The sequence below is a fragment of the Rhinatrema bivittatum genome, chromosome 1 (genome assembly GCF_901001135.1).
Source record: "Rhinatrema bivittatum chromosome 1, aRhiBiv1.1, whole genome shotgun sequence".
NCBI classification, from domain to species: Eukaryota; Metazoa; Chordata; class Amphibia; order Gymnophiona; family Rhinatrematidae; genus Rhinatrema; species Rhinatrema bivittatum.
This window is the reverse complement of record NC_042615.1, coordinates 570,253,721-570,271,032: the sequence shown is the minus strand read 5'-3', so window position 1 is coordinate 570,271,032 and position 17,312 is coordinate 570,253,721. Positions and strand designations below refer to the sequence as shown.

Sequence of the window (17,312 nt, the reverse complement as noted above, 5' to 3'; positions counted from 1 at the left end):
ATGAAAGACACAAATCAAATGATACATTGAAACAGTTTTCTATATTTATTACCAGGTAAGCATTTAGGGCTCAAAATACTTTCAATATGTTCTACCTTGGCATTTATGCAAGGACAATAGCACTGAAAACACCATGGGTCATAGCTCACTGGCCTATGATCTGAAATGTCTGTATTAGATTTGCATGTTTAAGAAAGAAAGAAAGAAAATTCTCTAATACAACAAATACTTTTACACTGGGGAATAAGTGTGTTTAGTTGGAAATTTTGTCTATTTGTGAAAGTTAAACTAGAGTAAAATGAGAGGATGAAGTTTAGACTCCGATTCATTATTTATTATTTAAACAGATAACCATATGCATGATGTGATCTGTAATTCTTCTTTTTTGGCTGTTCCCAGAGGTTCATGGGAACTGCAGGGCATCGTCTTAAAGAATTTCAGAAATAACATGTCTAATCAATACAGGGTGCTTGTCCAATCTTGAAAAATCAAGCTGGAAGTAGAAGGGAGGTTCAAAATAGAGGCAAATTTTATTTCCTAATAAAGGATGGAAACAGCAGAGAAGACAGTTCTCTTGGAAAATCAGATCTTAGACATAGGTCACATTAAATCAGACATGAGTTGCAAAACTTAAATGTAGAACACAGAAAATCTCAGACAAAGTACTTCTTCATAAATGACCACCAATAAAGACCTACACATTTCAGCACTGTCTCCAAAAAAAGTTGCAGAAAAACTGTCAAAAGAGCATGCTGTCAGCTATCAACGCCTAGCAGATGTATGTACACAAGAACACAAGATATGCTATTGTGAGTCAGACTAAAGGTCCATCAAGCCCAGCATCCAGTTTCTGACAATGGCCAATCTGGATCACAAGTTACCTAACAGATCCCATTTCTTCCTATTCACTTCCAGGGATAAGCAGGGGCTTTCCCAGATCAGCCTAGCTAATAATGTTTTATGGACTTTTCTTCCAAGAATTTGCCTAAACCCAGCTGTGCTAGATGACTTGACCACATTCTCCAACAAAATCTTCCACAGCTTCACTGTGCATTGAGCGAAAAAATACTTTCATTGACTTGTTTTAAATCGATTACCTGTTAGTACAAAGACTAATGGGCACTCCATGAAACTATTTGAAAGGAGGAATAACTGTCCTTTATTTACCTGTTATTTCCCACTCATGACTGAATAAACATCTTCTCCAAGCTAAAAAGCCCTAACGTTTTTAACCACTCTTTATAAGGAAAAGCAAATGTTGCTTACCTGTAACAGGTATTCTCACAGGACAGCAGGATGTTAGTCCTCACATATGGGTGACATCATAAGGATGGAGCCCAATCACAGAAAACTTCTGTCAAAGTTTCCAGAACTTTGACTGGCCCCTACTGGGCATGCCCAGCATGGCACTAACCCTGCAGCCAGCAGGGGTCCCCCCTTCAGTCTTATTTGAAAGCTACAGGCAGTGCCGAAAAATAAAACAACAAAACGTTACGAACCCAACACCGCGGGGTGGGTTTCGTGAGGACTAACATCCTGCTGTCCTGTGAGAACACCTGTTACAGGTAAGCAACATTTGCTTTCTCACAGGACAAGCAGGATGGTAGTCCTCACATACGGGTGAGTACTGAGCTGAGGATGTCCGAACATGCACCAAATGTACCCAAAGGCGTGCAACAGGCACAACAACTGGGGTGGAATTTGATATAGGGCATCCTGAACCCCACTGGGCAGGCGGAAGGGTGTAGGTACGTCACGTTGTAAATAAGTTACGAAGGACAGACTGGCCGAAGATGGAATCTTGACTTCTGGCTTTGTCCAAGCAATAGTGGGCTGCAAAGGTGTGGAGAGAATTCCAAATGGCAGCCCTGCAGATGTCAGGAAGCAGCACCGATCGCAGGTGTGCTACTGAAGTCGCCATGGCCCTCAGAGCGTGCTTTAACACGGTCGTGAAATGGAATGCCTGCTTACTGATAGCAAAAGGATATGCAGTCCGCCAACCAGGAGGAGAGAGTCTGCTTACCCACAGGCTTCCCTAACTTGTTAGGTTGGAAAGATAGGAACAATTGAGTGCTTTCCCTGTGGGCAGCTGTACAGTCTAGGTAAAACGCTAGAGCCCGTTTACAGTCAAGGGTATGTAAAGCCTGTTCTCCTGGGTTGGCATGGGAAAAAAGGTAGGTAGTATGATGGATTGGTTTAGATGAAAATCCGAAACTACCTTAGGTAAAAATTTAGGGTGAGTGCATAGTACCGCCCGGTCCTGCAGGAGTTTAGTGTAAGGCGGATAGGTAACTAGGGCCTGTAACTCACTAACCCTGTGAGCTGAAGTGATAGCCAAAAGGAAAATCACTTTCCATGTGAGATATTTTAGGTCACAGGAGTGAAGAGGCTCGAATGGTGGTTTCATGAGCCGACCGAGAACCAGATTAAGGTCCCAAGAAGGGGCAGGATGACGTAATGGGGGCTTGATATGGAGCAAGCCCTTTAAAAAGCGTGTTACAAGGGGTTGTACTGATATAGGGACATCCCCGATACCTTTATGGAAGGCGGCCACCGCACTGACATGCATTCTGATGGAAGCTGTCTTGAGACCTGACTCTGACAGATGCCAGAGATAGTCCAAAACCTTCAGGACTGGACAGGAAAAGGGATCAAGGGACTGAGAAGAGCACCATGATGTGAACCTTTTCCATTTATAAGAGTAAGATTTTCGCGTAGAAGGCTTCCGTGAAGCAATCAAGACACGGGAAACTGGATCGGAAAGGTTGAATGGCTGAAGGATTAACCTTTCAACATCCATGCCGTCAGGGACAAGGCCTGAAGATTGGGATGGCGTAGGCACCCGTTGTTTTGAGTGATCAGAAGCGGGTCCTTTCCCAAGGGAATGTGCCTGCGGATGGAGAGATCCTGAAGTATGGGAAACCACACTTGGCGTGGCCAGTGAGGTGCTATCAGGATCATGGTTCCCTTGACCTGACGTAACTTCACGAGCCCTGAGCTACATCGAATGGGAGAGAGCTTCCACCCAAATCTGCGCAGCTTCCTGACACAGAAGGAAGGAGCCTGTGTCTTCCTGCTTGTTAATGTACCACATGGCCACCTGGTTGTCCATCTGAATTAGGATGACCTGATTTGATAGGCGATCCTGAAAAGTCCTGAGAGCGTATCTTATTGCTTGAAGCTCCCGGAAATTTATTTGATGTTTGGCTTCCTCTGGAGACCAAGAGCCTTGTGTCTGCAGATCGGCTACGTGGGCTCCCCACCCGAGGTTGGAAGTGTCGTGGTGAGAATGACTTGAGGATTCAGAACCTGAAAGGGCAATCCCTGGAGGAGATTGGTCTGATTTTTCCACCAGGCGAGAGACAGACTGAGTGAGTCGGTGACGTGGACAATGGCAGACAGAGGCTGAATAGCTTGAATCCATTGAGACCTCAGAGTCCAGGGCATGAGTCTCATGGCCAAGCGGGCCATTGGTATGACATGGACTGAGGACGCCATGTGTCCCAGAAGGACGAGAAATTGGCGAGCGATCGCAGCATGCTGAGACTGCAGCTGGTGAGCGAGAGACACGAAAGTTAGTGCTCGTTGTCGAGGCAGGAAAGCCTTTGCTTGCAAGGTGTCCAAGTCTGCCCCAATGAATGACAAGGTTTGAGATGGGACTAAATAGGATTTTTCGTAATTGACGAGAAATCCTAATGAAACTAGAGTGTGTAGGGTTAGATTGAGGGACGACAGAGCAGCTTGCTGAGTTGGAGCCCTGATAAACCAGTCATCCAGATAGGGGTAGACGTGAACACCTTGTTTCCTGAGGAAAGCTGCAATGACTACGAGGCATTTTATAAAGACTCGTGGTGCAGATGCTAGGCCGAACGGAAGCACTCGATATTGATAGTGCTTGGGGCCTACTAAAAACCTCAGGTACTTGCGATGAGCTGGACTTATCGCAATATGGGTGTATGTGTCCTGGAGGTCCAGAAAGCAGAGCCAGTCTCCTCTTTGAAGGAGAAGTAGAAGCGATCCCAAGGTTACCACCTTGAACTTTTCCCGCTGGAGGCACTTGTTGAGAGCACGTAGGTCCAGAATTGGAAGAACACCCCCCGATTTTTGGGGATTAGAAAGTACCGGGAATAGAACCCTAGGCCTTGCTGACAGTGTGGAACGGGTTCTATTGCTCTTGACTGGAGAAGGAGGGAGACCTCTTGATCCAGAAGGATGGAGTGATCGGATGTTCTCCACATCTGTGGAGGTGGGGAGTCCAGTGGTAGGGCGAGAAAGTTCAGATGGTAACCCTGAGCAATGATTGCCAATACCCATTGGTCGGATGTGATTGAATGCCACATGTTGTGAAAATGGCGCAGTCGACCTACCACTGGTATGTGCGACAGAGGAATCTGGCTGCTGCTCTCCAAGCGGAAGTCAAAAACCTGAAGCAGGCCCTGGCTGGGGAGCTGCTTGTGGTTTTTGTTTTCGGGTTTGGCGAGATTGAGGTTTTTGATAAGGTCTCGTAGCACGGGATCTGGCTGGTGGCGGGTAGGACTTCCTTGGATGGTAGAACGGCTTCTTAGAGTCCTTTCTAAAGGGCTGCTTTGAGGAGAAGTCGGAAGGCATCGAAGAGAGCTGTTTTAGGGTCTCATGATGGTCTTTTAATTCAGCTACCGTCTGTTGGATCTGTTCACCGAACAGATTATCTCCTACACACGGTAGGTTGGACAACTGGTCTTGCACTTCTGGGCGAAGGTCAGAAGACTTGAGCCAAGCCCACCGTCTCGCCAAAATAGCAGCTGCAGACACTTTGGTAGAGGTGTCAAAAATGTCAAAATCACAGTTCTGATCTTGTGCTTGCCTGCCTCAAAACCTTTGCTTAAAGGATTTGTAGTTTGTCTTGGAATTGCTGAGGCAGGGAGTCTGAGAAGTCCTGTATCTGCTTAAAGATGACCCTGTTGTATTGGGTCATATAAAGCTGATAGACAGCAATTCGGGAGATGAGCATGGCCCCTTGGAATTCTCATCGACCAATGTTATCTAGGAATTTCTGTTCCTTACCAGGAGGAGTAGGACGAGTGAGGTTTTGACCTTTTTGCCCTCTTTTGTGCAGACTACCACAACAGAATGGTGATCAAGCTGTGACTTCTGAAAGCCTGGGGCTGACTGAACTAAATAAGTGGTGTCAGCCTTTCTGTGTACTGGAGCAATTGATCCAGGATGTTCCTAGTTCTTCTTGAGGAGATCGAGAAGGATCTGACGGATGGGAATAGAGGTGATCACCTTGGGAGCATCCAGAAATTGGAGTAACTCTTAATTCTGTTCCATCTGTAGTTGAAAAGGAACCAATTCAGACATTTCCTTCACAAAATTTATAAATGAGAGGTCCTCTGGAGGAGAACACTTTCTACTCTCAGTGGGTGAAGGTGGTGAAGATAAGTCATCGGTGTCTGATGAGGTATCATCACCCCAAGTATCATAAGGATCAGCAGACTTCCCTCTAGGAAGTAGAGGAGGTTGGATACCTGAGGGTCCCTGTCTAGGCTCCGAAGGAATCTGAGGAATTACCGGAAGCACCGATGATGACATTGAAGGCACCAGTGCAGGCATCGAGGGCATCGATGGATGACTTGGTGGCGCCGACAGATGTATCGGCACCAATGGATGAATCGGTGGAGAGGGACGTATTAGCATCGATGGCTGAGGCAAAACTCCCGATGGAGGGATGCGGAACGGTGTTTCTCCTCCCGATGATGCTGTCAATGGGGAGGGCATCGGAGCCATCGGAGACCCAGGATCCATTGGTGGAAAGGCAGCCATCAGCGCCTCCATCCTGGATAGCAGCGGTGCCAGCGCTGCCGGAATCGGGTCAATGGTGGGTTCCACAGTTGGTGCCGGAGGAACCTGGAGATATTGCATCGCCTTGTCGATGGCCTCCTGAACCAGCCGGTCCAGTTCTTCTCGGAGCCTGGAGCAAGCAGCCCCGGCTCTGGAACAGAAGAAGGAGGCAGAGGCATAGCCGGAGGGACCACCGTTAAAGGCGGAGTTGCAGCTCCTGAACCCCGATTGGGTGAGGGTTGCCTCGGTGACCAGGTCACAGGAATGGACGGTGTCTTTCCTAGACGAGGCTTCTTTGACAGCGGCTCAGATGATGGCGAGGTCGATGATTTCGCTCCCTCGATGGTCCGAGTCTTATGGTGTTAATGGCGATGTTTCTCCCTGCGATCCCCTCGATCCTGAGGGGGAGTAGAGGGTGTCGATGGCCGTGAAGTCATCGATGGCGGTCGGTCACCGGTCGGTGGTCGATGCTGGTGTGAAGTCGACTGTGCCAGTTCTGACGATGTCGATGCAATGGACAGAGTTGGGGTTTGAGCATGGAAGAGGAGTTCCATCTTCTCCATTCTGGCCTTGTGACCTTTTGGTGTCATTAGGGCACATTTAGTGCAAGTCAGGACATCATGCTCACAGCCTAGACACATTACACAGACTTTATGGGGGTCTGTGATAGACATGGTATGAGTACAGTCCAGACAACGACGGAACCCCCGACACCATGGCCATTGAAAAAAATCGAGCCATGGTACGATCGACGGCCAGTAGGCCGCAAGGGACAAACTCGACGGTAATCGACGGAAAAACTGGTAAAAACTTACCGGAGTACCGCGGTCAGATAAAAGTTAGAGGAGGGACCCTGTGGGGCAATTTAACTTTTAATATATTCCGTGAAGAAAATTCCTGTCAGGAATCTCTTCAGAGCTCCTTTACCGCGAGGCTACTGCTGCGCGGAAAAAAGAAGACTGAAGGGGGACCCCTGCTGGCTGCAGGGTTAGTGCCATGCTGGGCATGCCCAGTAGGAGCCAGTCAAAGTTCTGGAAACTTTTGACAGACGTTTTCCGTGATTGGGCTCCATCCTGATGATGTCACCCATATGTGAGGACTACCATCCTGCTTATCCTGTTAGAACAATTTTATCCCCTGTATCATTTTTGTTGCCCTTCTCTATACCTTTTCTTGTTTCACTTTATTTCTTGGAGATAAGGTGACCAGAGCTACACACAGGGCTAGATTTTCAAACTTTACGTGCGCCAGGCCTATTTTCAAAAGGCCTGGCGACGTGCGTAAAGCCCCAGGACGCGTGTAAGTCCCGGGGCTTGCAAAAAGGGGCGGGGAGGGGCGAGGCAGGGTCAGAGGCTCCCAGCACAGCACATTTGCAACTGTGCCGGGGATCGCGCAACTTACTTCAGCCCTGGGCTGAAGTAAGTTTTGAAATAAAAGAAAAAGGTAGGGGGGAAAGGGCGGGGAATGTGGGGGAAAGGGCGGGGGAGGTAGAGGAAGGGGAGGGAACGGGGGAAGGCAGCGCGGCTCGGCGCGCTCAAGGTGCACAATTGTGCACCCCCTTGCGCGCGCTGACCTCCGATTTTATAACATGCGCGTGCCTGCACATGTTATAAAATCAGGCATACATGTGTGCATGCCGGGTAGCGCACACACATGTACGCCTGAGCGCAGGTCTTAAAATCTACCCCAAAGTGTGCAAGGTGCTGTAACACGATGGATCGATACAGAGGCATTATGGCATTCTCCATTCCTTTCTGAATTATTCTTAACATTCTATTTGCTTTTTTTTTGACTAAACTAAGGATTTCAATGCATTGTTCACACTGACTAAGATTCTGGGTTGCGACTCCTAATACAGAACCCAGTTTTATGTACCTGTAGTTAGGATTTGTTTCCCCTATGTGCAACACATGTCCACATTAAATTTCATCTGCCATTTAGATGCCCTGTCCCCCAGATCTTCATAGTCTGTTCATGTTTTAACAACTTTGACAAATTTTGCATCATCTTCTAATTTGATATCTTTATTCATTGCTCCTTTTCCTAGGTCATTCATGAAGACATTGAACAGCACCTGTCACAGTACAAGAACATGAAGCAGTCCACTATTGACCTTTTTTTCCAGTGGGGAAAAGAGGTCCTACTCTATTTCCTAGCTTTTAACCAATTATTTAGTGGAGGAGTAGCCTAGTGGCTAGAGCAACGGGCTATAAACAGGAGACCAGGGTTCAAGTCCCACTTTTGCTCCTTTACCCTCCATTGCCTCAGGTACAAACATAGATTGTAAGCCCTCTGGGGATAGGGAAATATGTAAAGTACCTGAATTAATCCGCATTGACATGCTGAAAAGTGTGAAAAGCAGAATATTTAAAAAAAAATCTAAATAAAGTTACCAGTCTACAAGCAGACATTGCCTCCTATGACATTGATACTTTAATTAATTTATTTTTCGAGTTTTATATACCGTCATTCGGTTTCGCCATCACAAACGGTTTACAAAGTTTTGATGTTTAACAGAGTTTCCAAAAGGTTCATATGATTGTTAATGTATTAACATTTTTTATAAACATTTTTTATAAACTTAGTTTGTAGATTAAGCTATACATGTTTTGATTCAGTGTTTTGTTGCTTTCTTGCATTGGTTCCACAAGTTTACCTAGTGTAGTTAGGAGGGGAGTGATGGATTAGAGTCATTGGGTGAGTTGGTAGGCTTTGGTAAACATCCAGGTTTTTAGATCTTTTTTGAAAGTTTTTAAGTTGTGTTCTGAGTTCGATGGGTAGGGTGTTCCAGAATTTAGGGCTTCCTAGTGAAATTGTTCTCTTTTGAGTTGATGAGAGTTGTTTAGAACGAGCAGGTGGAATCTTTAATAGTCCTTTATTTGCTGATCTGTTTGGAGAATGCAATTTTATGTATGTACTTAGCCAGTTTGTTTGTTTGTTTTCCGTATATTATTTTGTGTAGTATAGATAGTATTTTGTATTCTATCCTAAATTTTATTGGGAGCCAATGTAGTGCTATAAGTGTAGGAGTAATGTGATCATGTTTTTTAGATCCAGTGAGTATTCGTGCAGCTGCATTTTGTAGGATTTGGAGTGATTGTATGGTGTTGAGGTAAGTTGAATAGCAGGGAGTTACAGTAGTCCAGGTTTGAGAAGATGAGTAGTTGAAGGACTGATCTGAAGTCGTTGGGGAGGAAGGAAAGGTTTTAATTGACGTAGTGTTAGGAGTTTGTGATATCAGTCTTTGATTTTTGTTGTGATGTGGTTCTTGAATGAAAGTTCCTTGTCAATTATGACTCAGAGGTTGAGGGCATGATTGACTGGAGAGATTGCAATTTTTTGGTTCATTATGCTGAGTGCTGGTAGTAGCTGAAGTGTGTTGTTCTTTCTATGCAGTATGATTATTTCAGTCTTGTTGAAGTTTAGAATGAGTTTCATGTTGTTTAGTAGATGTTTTATTTTGTTTAGGTAAGTGGCTGTTTTTTTGTAGGTTTCTTCCAGCGAGTTGTGTATTGGGATTAATATTTGTATATCATCCGCATATATGAAGTGGGTCAGTTTAAGGTTTGAGAGGAAGTGGCATATTGGAAGCAGGTAAATGTTGAAGAGAGTCGCTGATAGAGCGGAGCCTAGGGGAACTCCGGTGTCTAGGTTTATTTTTTTTGAAAGGGTGTCGTTGATCAACACTTGGTAGGTTCTTTGTGATAGATAGGATGTGAACCATTGAAGGGTTTTTTCTTTTGCTCCAATTTCGGATAGACGATCAATCATGAAAGCGTAGTTTACCGTGTCAAAGGCTGCTGTGGCCGTTTTTGAATCCTTTGAATAGGGTGTTGTTTAATGATAGTAGTAGTGTCTCCGTGTTCAGTTGTTTCCTGAAGCCAAATTGTGTGGGTAGTAGGATGTTGTTTTATTCAAGGTGGTCGCTGAGTCTGGAGTGTACAATTTTTTCAATGATTTTGGTAATGAAGGGTAGGTTTGATATGGGTCGGTAGTTTAGTGGGTTTTCTGGATAGAGGTTGTTCTTTTTCAGTATGGGTTTGATAATTGCTGATTTTAGGCATTCTGGGTAGTTTCCTTCAGTGAGGGATAGGTTTACTATGTCAGTAAGCGTCTTGGATATTGATGGTTCAATGTTTTTGATCGTCGTTATGGGTAAGCAGTCAATTGGGTGTTTAGCTGAGTTCATTTTTTTGATGATCATTTGGATTTCCAGTGATGATGCTGTATCAAAGTTGGTCCAACTTGATGTTTGAATGTTCTGTATATTCTGGTCTTGTGAGTTGTTGTTGATATAATTGCGATGGAGAAGGTACAGAGAAGGGCTACCAAAATGATAAGGGGAATGGAACAACTTCCCTACGAGGAAAGACTAAAGAGGTTAGGACTTTTAAGCTTGGAGAAGAGACGACTGAGGGGGGATATGATAGAGGTGTTTAAAATCATGAGAGGTCTATAACGGGTAGATGTGAATCGGTTATTTACTCTTTCGGATAGTAGAAAGACTAGGGGGCACTCCATGAAGTTAGCATGGGGCACATTTAAAACTAATCGGAGAAAGTTCTTTTTTACTCAACGCACAATTAAACTCTGGAATTTGTTACCAGATGATGTGGTCAGTGCAGTTAGTATAGCTGTGTTTAAAAAAGGATTGGATAAGTTCTTGGAGGAGAAGTCCATTACCTGCTATTAAGTTCACTTAGAGAATAGCCACTGACATTAGCAATGGTAACATGGAATAGACTTAGTTTTTGGGTACTTGCCAGGTTCTTATGGCCTGGATTGGCCACTGTTGGAAACAGGATGCTGGGCTTGATGGACCCTTGGTCTGACCCAGTATGGCATTTTCTTATGTTCTTATGAGGTTACTATTTATGAGTTTTTTAATTTTTTCGTTAAAGAATTCGGCGAAATCGTCACTTGTGATCTTGGATGTTGATGATGATTGGTCATCATTGGATGACTTGGTTAGGCTTTTTACGATATTGAAAAGCATCTTTGGGTTATGTTGGTATTTGTTTATTTTGTTTGAGTAGAATTCTTTTTTTGCTTTGTGGATAAGTTTTTTGTATTCTGCAAGTTGTGTTCGATATGCGTTAAGTAGTGTGGTTATTTTGTTGTTGTTCCTCCATGTTTTCTCTTTTTTTCTGAGTTCACATTTGGCTGATCTGATGTTGTTGTACCATTGGTTCTGGTGTTTTGGGTTTTTTATAGTTTTCTTTATCATGGGGTTTATCTTATCTGCTAATGTTTTAGTGATGGTGAGCCAGGATGAAGTAGCGTTCTCTGCGTTAGATAGGTCTATGTTTGTTCGTTCTGTTTGTAAATTTTCTTGAAGTGTTTCAATGCAAAAAGGTGGTCAGTATGAGAAGGATTTAGGTGGGTTTTTTATTATAGTAAGTTTACAGTTTGAGTATAAATTGGAGTGGATAATAAAGTGGTCTGACCAGGGTATATTCTTGATCTTTGTTTGATGAGCCAAGAGAAACATAAGTATGTGAGAGAAAAAAAAGTGTGAAAGCTTGCTGGGCAGACTGGATGGGCCGTTTGGTCTTCTGCCGTCATTTCTATGTTTCTATGATGGTTAGTCCATCTGTCGGTATTGATGAAGGCGAGGTCAAGTGTGTGACCTGCTTTGTGCGTTGGGCCATTGATGATTTGACTAAGGCCAAGGGATGAGAGCGCGTCTAAGATTGAGGAACATGTGTGGGAGTGGGGGAAGGTATCCATATGTATGTTGAAGTCACCTAAGATAATTATGGGTTTGTTGATAGATATTTTGGTTAAGAAGAATTCTATAAGTGGTGAGCAGTTCTGATTAAGAGAATTAGGGGGGCAGTATATAATACAGATTTGTAGTTTTGGTGAGTCAAATAGTGCAATTTCTAGTGGGGTGTAAGTGTTAGTTGGGAGTAATTTCATCTGAAAGTTTTTTTTGATAATTAGCATTAGGCCACCGCCTTTCTTTTTTAGTCTGGGGATTGAGAATGTTCTATAGATAAGAGTTGTTGATTTGGTTGATCAGAACTGTGTCTGTGTTTTTTATCCATGTTTCCATGATTGCTATGAAGTCCGGCTTGTCATCTTGAAGTAGGTCGTTGATGATGGGTATTTTCTTTATTATGGATTGTGCGTTAAATAGTAGGAATGAAAGTGCTATGTAGCTGCTGTATGTCTTAGTGTTGTTGTGAATTAAATTAGTGTGTTGGTATTTGTTGTTATTCTTTGTTTTCCTTGTTGTTCTGGTCTGGAGGTTATCTATGATTCGGTCCTTTTTGTGGTTCTTGTGGTAGTCAGGGGGTTGGGAGTTTGCCATTTCTTGCTGAGTTTTGGAGTACTGGTTTTTTAAGGTTTGTTGTACTTATTAGTGTTAGCACTAAGGCTTGCACTAAGGGGTGCACAAAGGGGAGTGCCCCTTTGTTGCGCTCCTTTGGCACGCGACACCTGGGGAGCACGCCGGCTTCTAAGTTGTTTTGGGCACCTCTTGATGAGGTCACCCGTGGTGGGCCTCACCTCCTGGAAGGCCCCGGTATCTTCTGGGGCGCTGCGGGATAACCCCCTCCTTTATCCGGGCTCTGGGCGCCCACTGGGGTCCTCGGTGCTCTCCGGAGCCGCCGCTGCGTCTCGTCCTTGGGTGGGCGCCGCACCTGGGGAGTGCGCCGGCTTCTAAGTTGTTCTGGGCACCTCTTGATGAGGTCACCCGTGGTGGGCCTCACCTCCTGGGAGTTGCTTATGAGGAACTTAGTCAAATGACTTGTGAAAATTGAAATACACCATATTGACCAACTCACCCTTAGCCACATTGTTATTTATACCTTCAAAGAAATCTAGTAGATTGGTAAGGCAAGATTTCCATTTGCCAAATCCATATGGGCAGGAATTTTTTTAAGAATAGCTTCTATCATCATGCTCAGCACAGACGTAAGGTTCACTGATCTACAGTTTCCTAGATCACTCTGGAGGTCTTTTTAAAAACTGGCATTGAACTGGCCAGTCTTCAGGTACCATGGCTGTTTTTAATCTTAGTTAAAGATTACTAGTAAAAGATCAGCAATTTCATAGTTGAGTCCTTTCAGAACCATAGAGTGAATACCATCCAATCCTAGTGATTTGTCACACTTTAGTTTGGCAATTTGTTCTATTACATCTTCCATTTTCACAATGAATTAACTTTTGAATCATCAATATCAAAGAATATTTCTGGTATGGGTCTCTCCCCAGCATCCTCCACAGTAAAGACTGAAGCAAAGAATTCACTTAATTTTTCTGCTATATTCTTGTCATTTCTGAGTGCCCCTTTTCTCTCTTAATCATCCAGCAGTCCAACTGAATCCCTCACAGGCTTCTTACTTTGAATGTTTTGGAAAAAGATTTTGCTTCTGGCAACTACATATTGAAAATAAAGATTTACCAATCAATATTCTTTTAAATAATCCTAAATAAAATTGTCAATGTTCCAAGCATTGATACACTCCATTAATATAAATAGCAATTTTCAAAAGCGATGTACCTAGGGAAAAGGAATGTCTGAAAATGACCCGCCCTTTAGCCGGCTAAAAGTACACATAATGTTATACAATGTGCAAATGTTTGGTCGCATTGGGAGGAAGCATTCCCAGGACATGTTTCGATTGAGGGAAGAAAATTATGCACAGATTGTATTTTCAAATCTATGCGTGTTAATTTCCATAGCAAAAGTATCCACAGAAAAAGCAGGTGCAAATGTCTGCAGGTACTTTACTCTGCAGCAATTTCCAAAGTGAAAGCATGCAGGTAAAAAGTCCCTGCTGACTTTGAAGTAATGCAGGCAGTTTGAAGATATCCCTGATAAAGTACACAAAGGTGTGAAATGTGCATGCTCCATTCACAGAAATCTTTCAGTGGAAGGGAAAAGGTGAGAGAAAGTGAGGTGAAGGCAGCAAGACTTTAATGTATGAGAAAGTCTGCATAATATAATTTACAGTCAGAATGTGTTTATTTAAATGTTAGTGGAAGCACTACAGAGGACAGGCTGGTATGTACTGGCCAGTGGTAAGGAGAACCATGTCATCTTACAAATCTTCCATTCACACTTTAGAGAATGAATCACAAAACAGTGAGGCCTTTGACCCTTGAAGTATATACAGTGAGCTGCTACTTGGGGCCTCAAAGCTTTTTACACTGAGGCGAGGATGCAAAACATTCGGCTCCACTTCAAGTACTGCATAAATTAACAGGCCTTTATCAAAACAAAGTTAACACAAATCAAATGCCTACCTTTCCAGACCATGATTTCAGGACGTAAAAGGGGCTAAAGCTATAAAAATAACCACTACCCTTTATTGAAAGGCACTGGATGAAAAAGTCCCCCTCACTGAACTAATCAGGTAGGCCAGACACAGTTTATTATTATAGTGTAACATTTATTTGGTCGCAGGACAGTCCTGCGACCAGTCGTACTCACCCTGGGGAGCTGCCAACCCGCCCAATGCCTCCTGAACCCTCTTCGTGGTAAGAATGCTAATGCTGCCACAACATGCCCCCTTTTTAAAGCCCATGCACACCAGACCAGATCTTGTAGCCCCAACAGCAGGAAAGGCTGAAAGGCATCAGGAGATTAAGTCAGCGCAGTCTGGGGATTTTAACCCCAGCCATAGTCCCAGATGTCACCTCAGCAATAGGTCCTCCTGCCTGGCAGTGCATGTTGCTAGTTCCTTGTGCCTTGCCTCATTGTCCTGCTGTCTTGCTTTGCCTTGTTCCTGCCCTCACCCTGCCTCTGTTACCTTGCTCTGGTCCTCTTCTTGTCTTGCCCTGTCTTGTCTGTCTTAGCCTGATTCCTGGTTCTGACCCCTGCTATGGATTCTGATTACACTCCTGGAATGCCACATGCCCTGACCCCAACTTGGACCAGGATAGTGACTGCTCACTGCCTGCCCCAACCTTGGCCAGGACCCTGATATCTGCTTGCTGGCTGCCCTGACTTTGGCCTGGACCCAGACACTGTCTTCTCGCTGCCAGCCCTGATCACTGCTCACATCGTGACTCTGTCCGACCACTCCTTACGGGACTTTCGCCTAAGCCCTGCCGGTCCCTGGAACCCAAAGGCTCAACCTGTGGGGAACGGGGCTGGTATAGGTGAAGCTCCTGTTTCAGTCCCAGCTGTCAGCGTGGGCCAAGCAAGCTCGCCTGCTAGGCTGTGTCAACCACGCCATAGCCCAAGGGCTCACATCAATGATATATAATATGTGCTCTGGAGAACTCTGAAGCAGGGGTAGTATAATAAACTCATTCACATACACATCATTCAAAGTAAGAGAAAACAACAAGCCCAGCACACTGGTGACCCAAATCATTACACAATTCATGCAGAGAAAAAGCGGTGTTAGGGTGATTCTAAAATCCGTACTGAAGCCCTCCTGCTCCCCATCCAGACAATCTACTAAAGGCTTCAGCTTGATGATGCAGTTGTATTAGTATTGCACCATATAAAGTTGATGGGCATTAAGCATCAAACTCTAGAAGACTTTCTTCCCAAAACTGTCCAAATATCTAGTATCCTTGCCCAGGTGTAGAGAGGATGTTGGAAAAGTTTTGGTCTTTTAAGCTCGCTTCAAAGCTGACTCCACTACCACAGCTTGGTGCGGTAGCTGGACTATGCCAAACCCAGGAACTTTTTGAACTCTGTTTTTAAGGTCCAATTTCCTGGCTACTTGGAGGCTGCAGGTCGTATTATCCCACATTCTTGTTTGTAAATTCCTCAGGATTTGATGGACTGGGTTCGCTGCTAGCTCGGAAGAGGTGTCTGGAATCCAGAGTAGTCCAAAAATCTCATTTCAGGGATCCTTGTCCCTTTGGATGTTGATTCAGATTGCTTTACTCAACTTATCGAGGAATCTGGAGTACGAGAGATCTTCTGGTGGAGATGAATGCTCCAGCAGCTCAGTTCATCAGAACTGATTGGTGAAGGAACACTAACCCATGACCCTGATGAAGAACATGGAGATTGGGGTGGGGACCTCAGTCACTTAAGAGGAGAATATTCCTAGGGCTTGTTCCACTTGGCGGTGCCCCATGCTCCATCCTCTGAGTGCTGACCACAACACTGGCTCTGAATCATCTGAATAGTGCTTGTTCTATGGTGCCAACAAGCCCTGCTTAGAGAAGAAAGTGGCCTGGAAGTGCGCTGAGGTACACACTGGATCCTCCTACACTGCAGAAACTTTGACAAAAAAGACTGAGGGGCTCACAAGGTAGCATGCACATTGGAACTTCTGCGCATGCTCTGTAGTAAAAGCTTTGCGCGTGAGGGTCTTTCAGCATGTGTCTCCCACCAGCAGAGTCCCTCAGTGGGCCCTGAATTCCAACTGCTTAGTCCTTCAAGCTCTATGGCTCGGACATCCTGCTGGCAGCATTGTTTGACGTTGTCTCACAGTTATAAGCCATCCTCACAGTCGGTGCCTTACCTTAGCTAGGACAAGATCCAGTCCTAGTTGTGGCCTTACATGTACTTTGGTCTTTGTTTGATTTGTCCTGATCTTGTTTGTTTGGTTTTAGTTTTGTCTTGCATTCCCTGTGTCTTGTCTATTTCAGCGAGAATTTTTCTGTAGCCTGTTTTGATTCTGCAAGCTCAGTTTCTGCTTTTGTGGGCACTCTTTAATCTTTTGTGTGTCTGCTCCTGACTAAGTCCTGCCAGCTACCAGCACCTAAGGTCTCAACTCGAGAGGAAAGTGACTGGCACAGGCAGAAGATACCAGATTCCTTTCCTGCTCCAGTCAGTCTCACCAGTGACCAACCCTGCTCTGGTTCTAGGGGTCAGAAGACTGTCAGTAGACCATGACATTACTTAGCTAGAGAAATTGGTCCTATTCAGTACTATTAGATTATATCACCTAGGTATCATAGCTAATACAGCCCTACCTGTCTACGGAGAACTTTCTGTCCACAGAAGAGGTGGTATAAGCAGCACTAGTAAAGTTAAAGCATGTGATGGAGTTAAAAACTTAAGTGCCATGCTGGGTCAGAGCTCTGCCAAGGACAGCATCCAGTCTCCGGCAGTGGTCAATCCCTAAAAGTCAATTCAATCTCTTGCTGCTCACTCCCTATGACAAGTGGTGGGTCTCCCCGAGTCATTGGGGTTAATAACTATTTATGGATTTTTCTTCCATGAACTTGTCCAAACCCTTTTTAAACCCAGCTATGCTAGTTGCATTGACTGCATTTTCCAGCAATGTATTCCACAGCTTGATTGTGGATTGAATGAAAAAAATATTTTCTCCAATTTATTTTAAATATGTTACCTATTTGCTTAAATCATATTCCCCCCCCCCCCCCCCCCCCCCCCCCCCCAATTTGTCTCTTCTCCAAGCTGGAGCCTTAACCATTTTAACCTTTCTTAAGGGAACTATTTTAATTCCATAACCATTTTTTGTTGTCCTTCTCTCTACCTTTTCTAAATTTCCCTATATACTTTTTGAGATGGGATGACCATAATTGCACACAATACTTAAGGTGCA

The 17,312-nt window shown here is 44.5% G+C and overlaps 1 protein-coding gene across 7 annotated transcripts in view; it reads right to left on the bottom strand.

Moving 5' to 3' along the window:
• ERCC6L2 (ERCC excision repair 6 like 2) overlaps positions 1 to 17,312 on the bottom strand; it is a 427,384-nt gene that overhangs the window by 367,883 nt on the left and 42,189 nt on the right. The window lies entirely within an intron of this gene.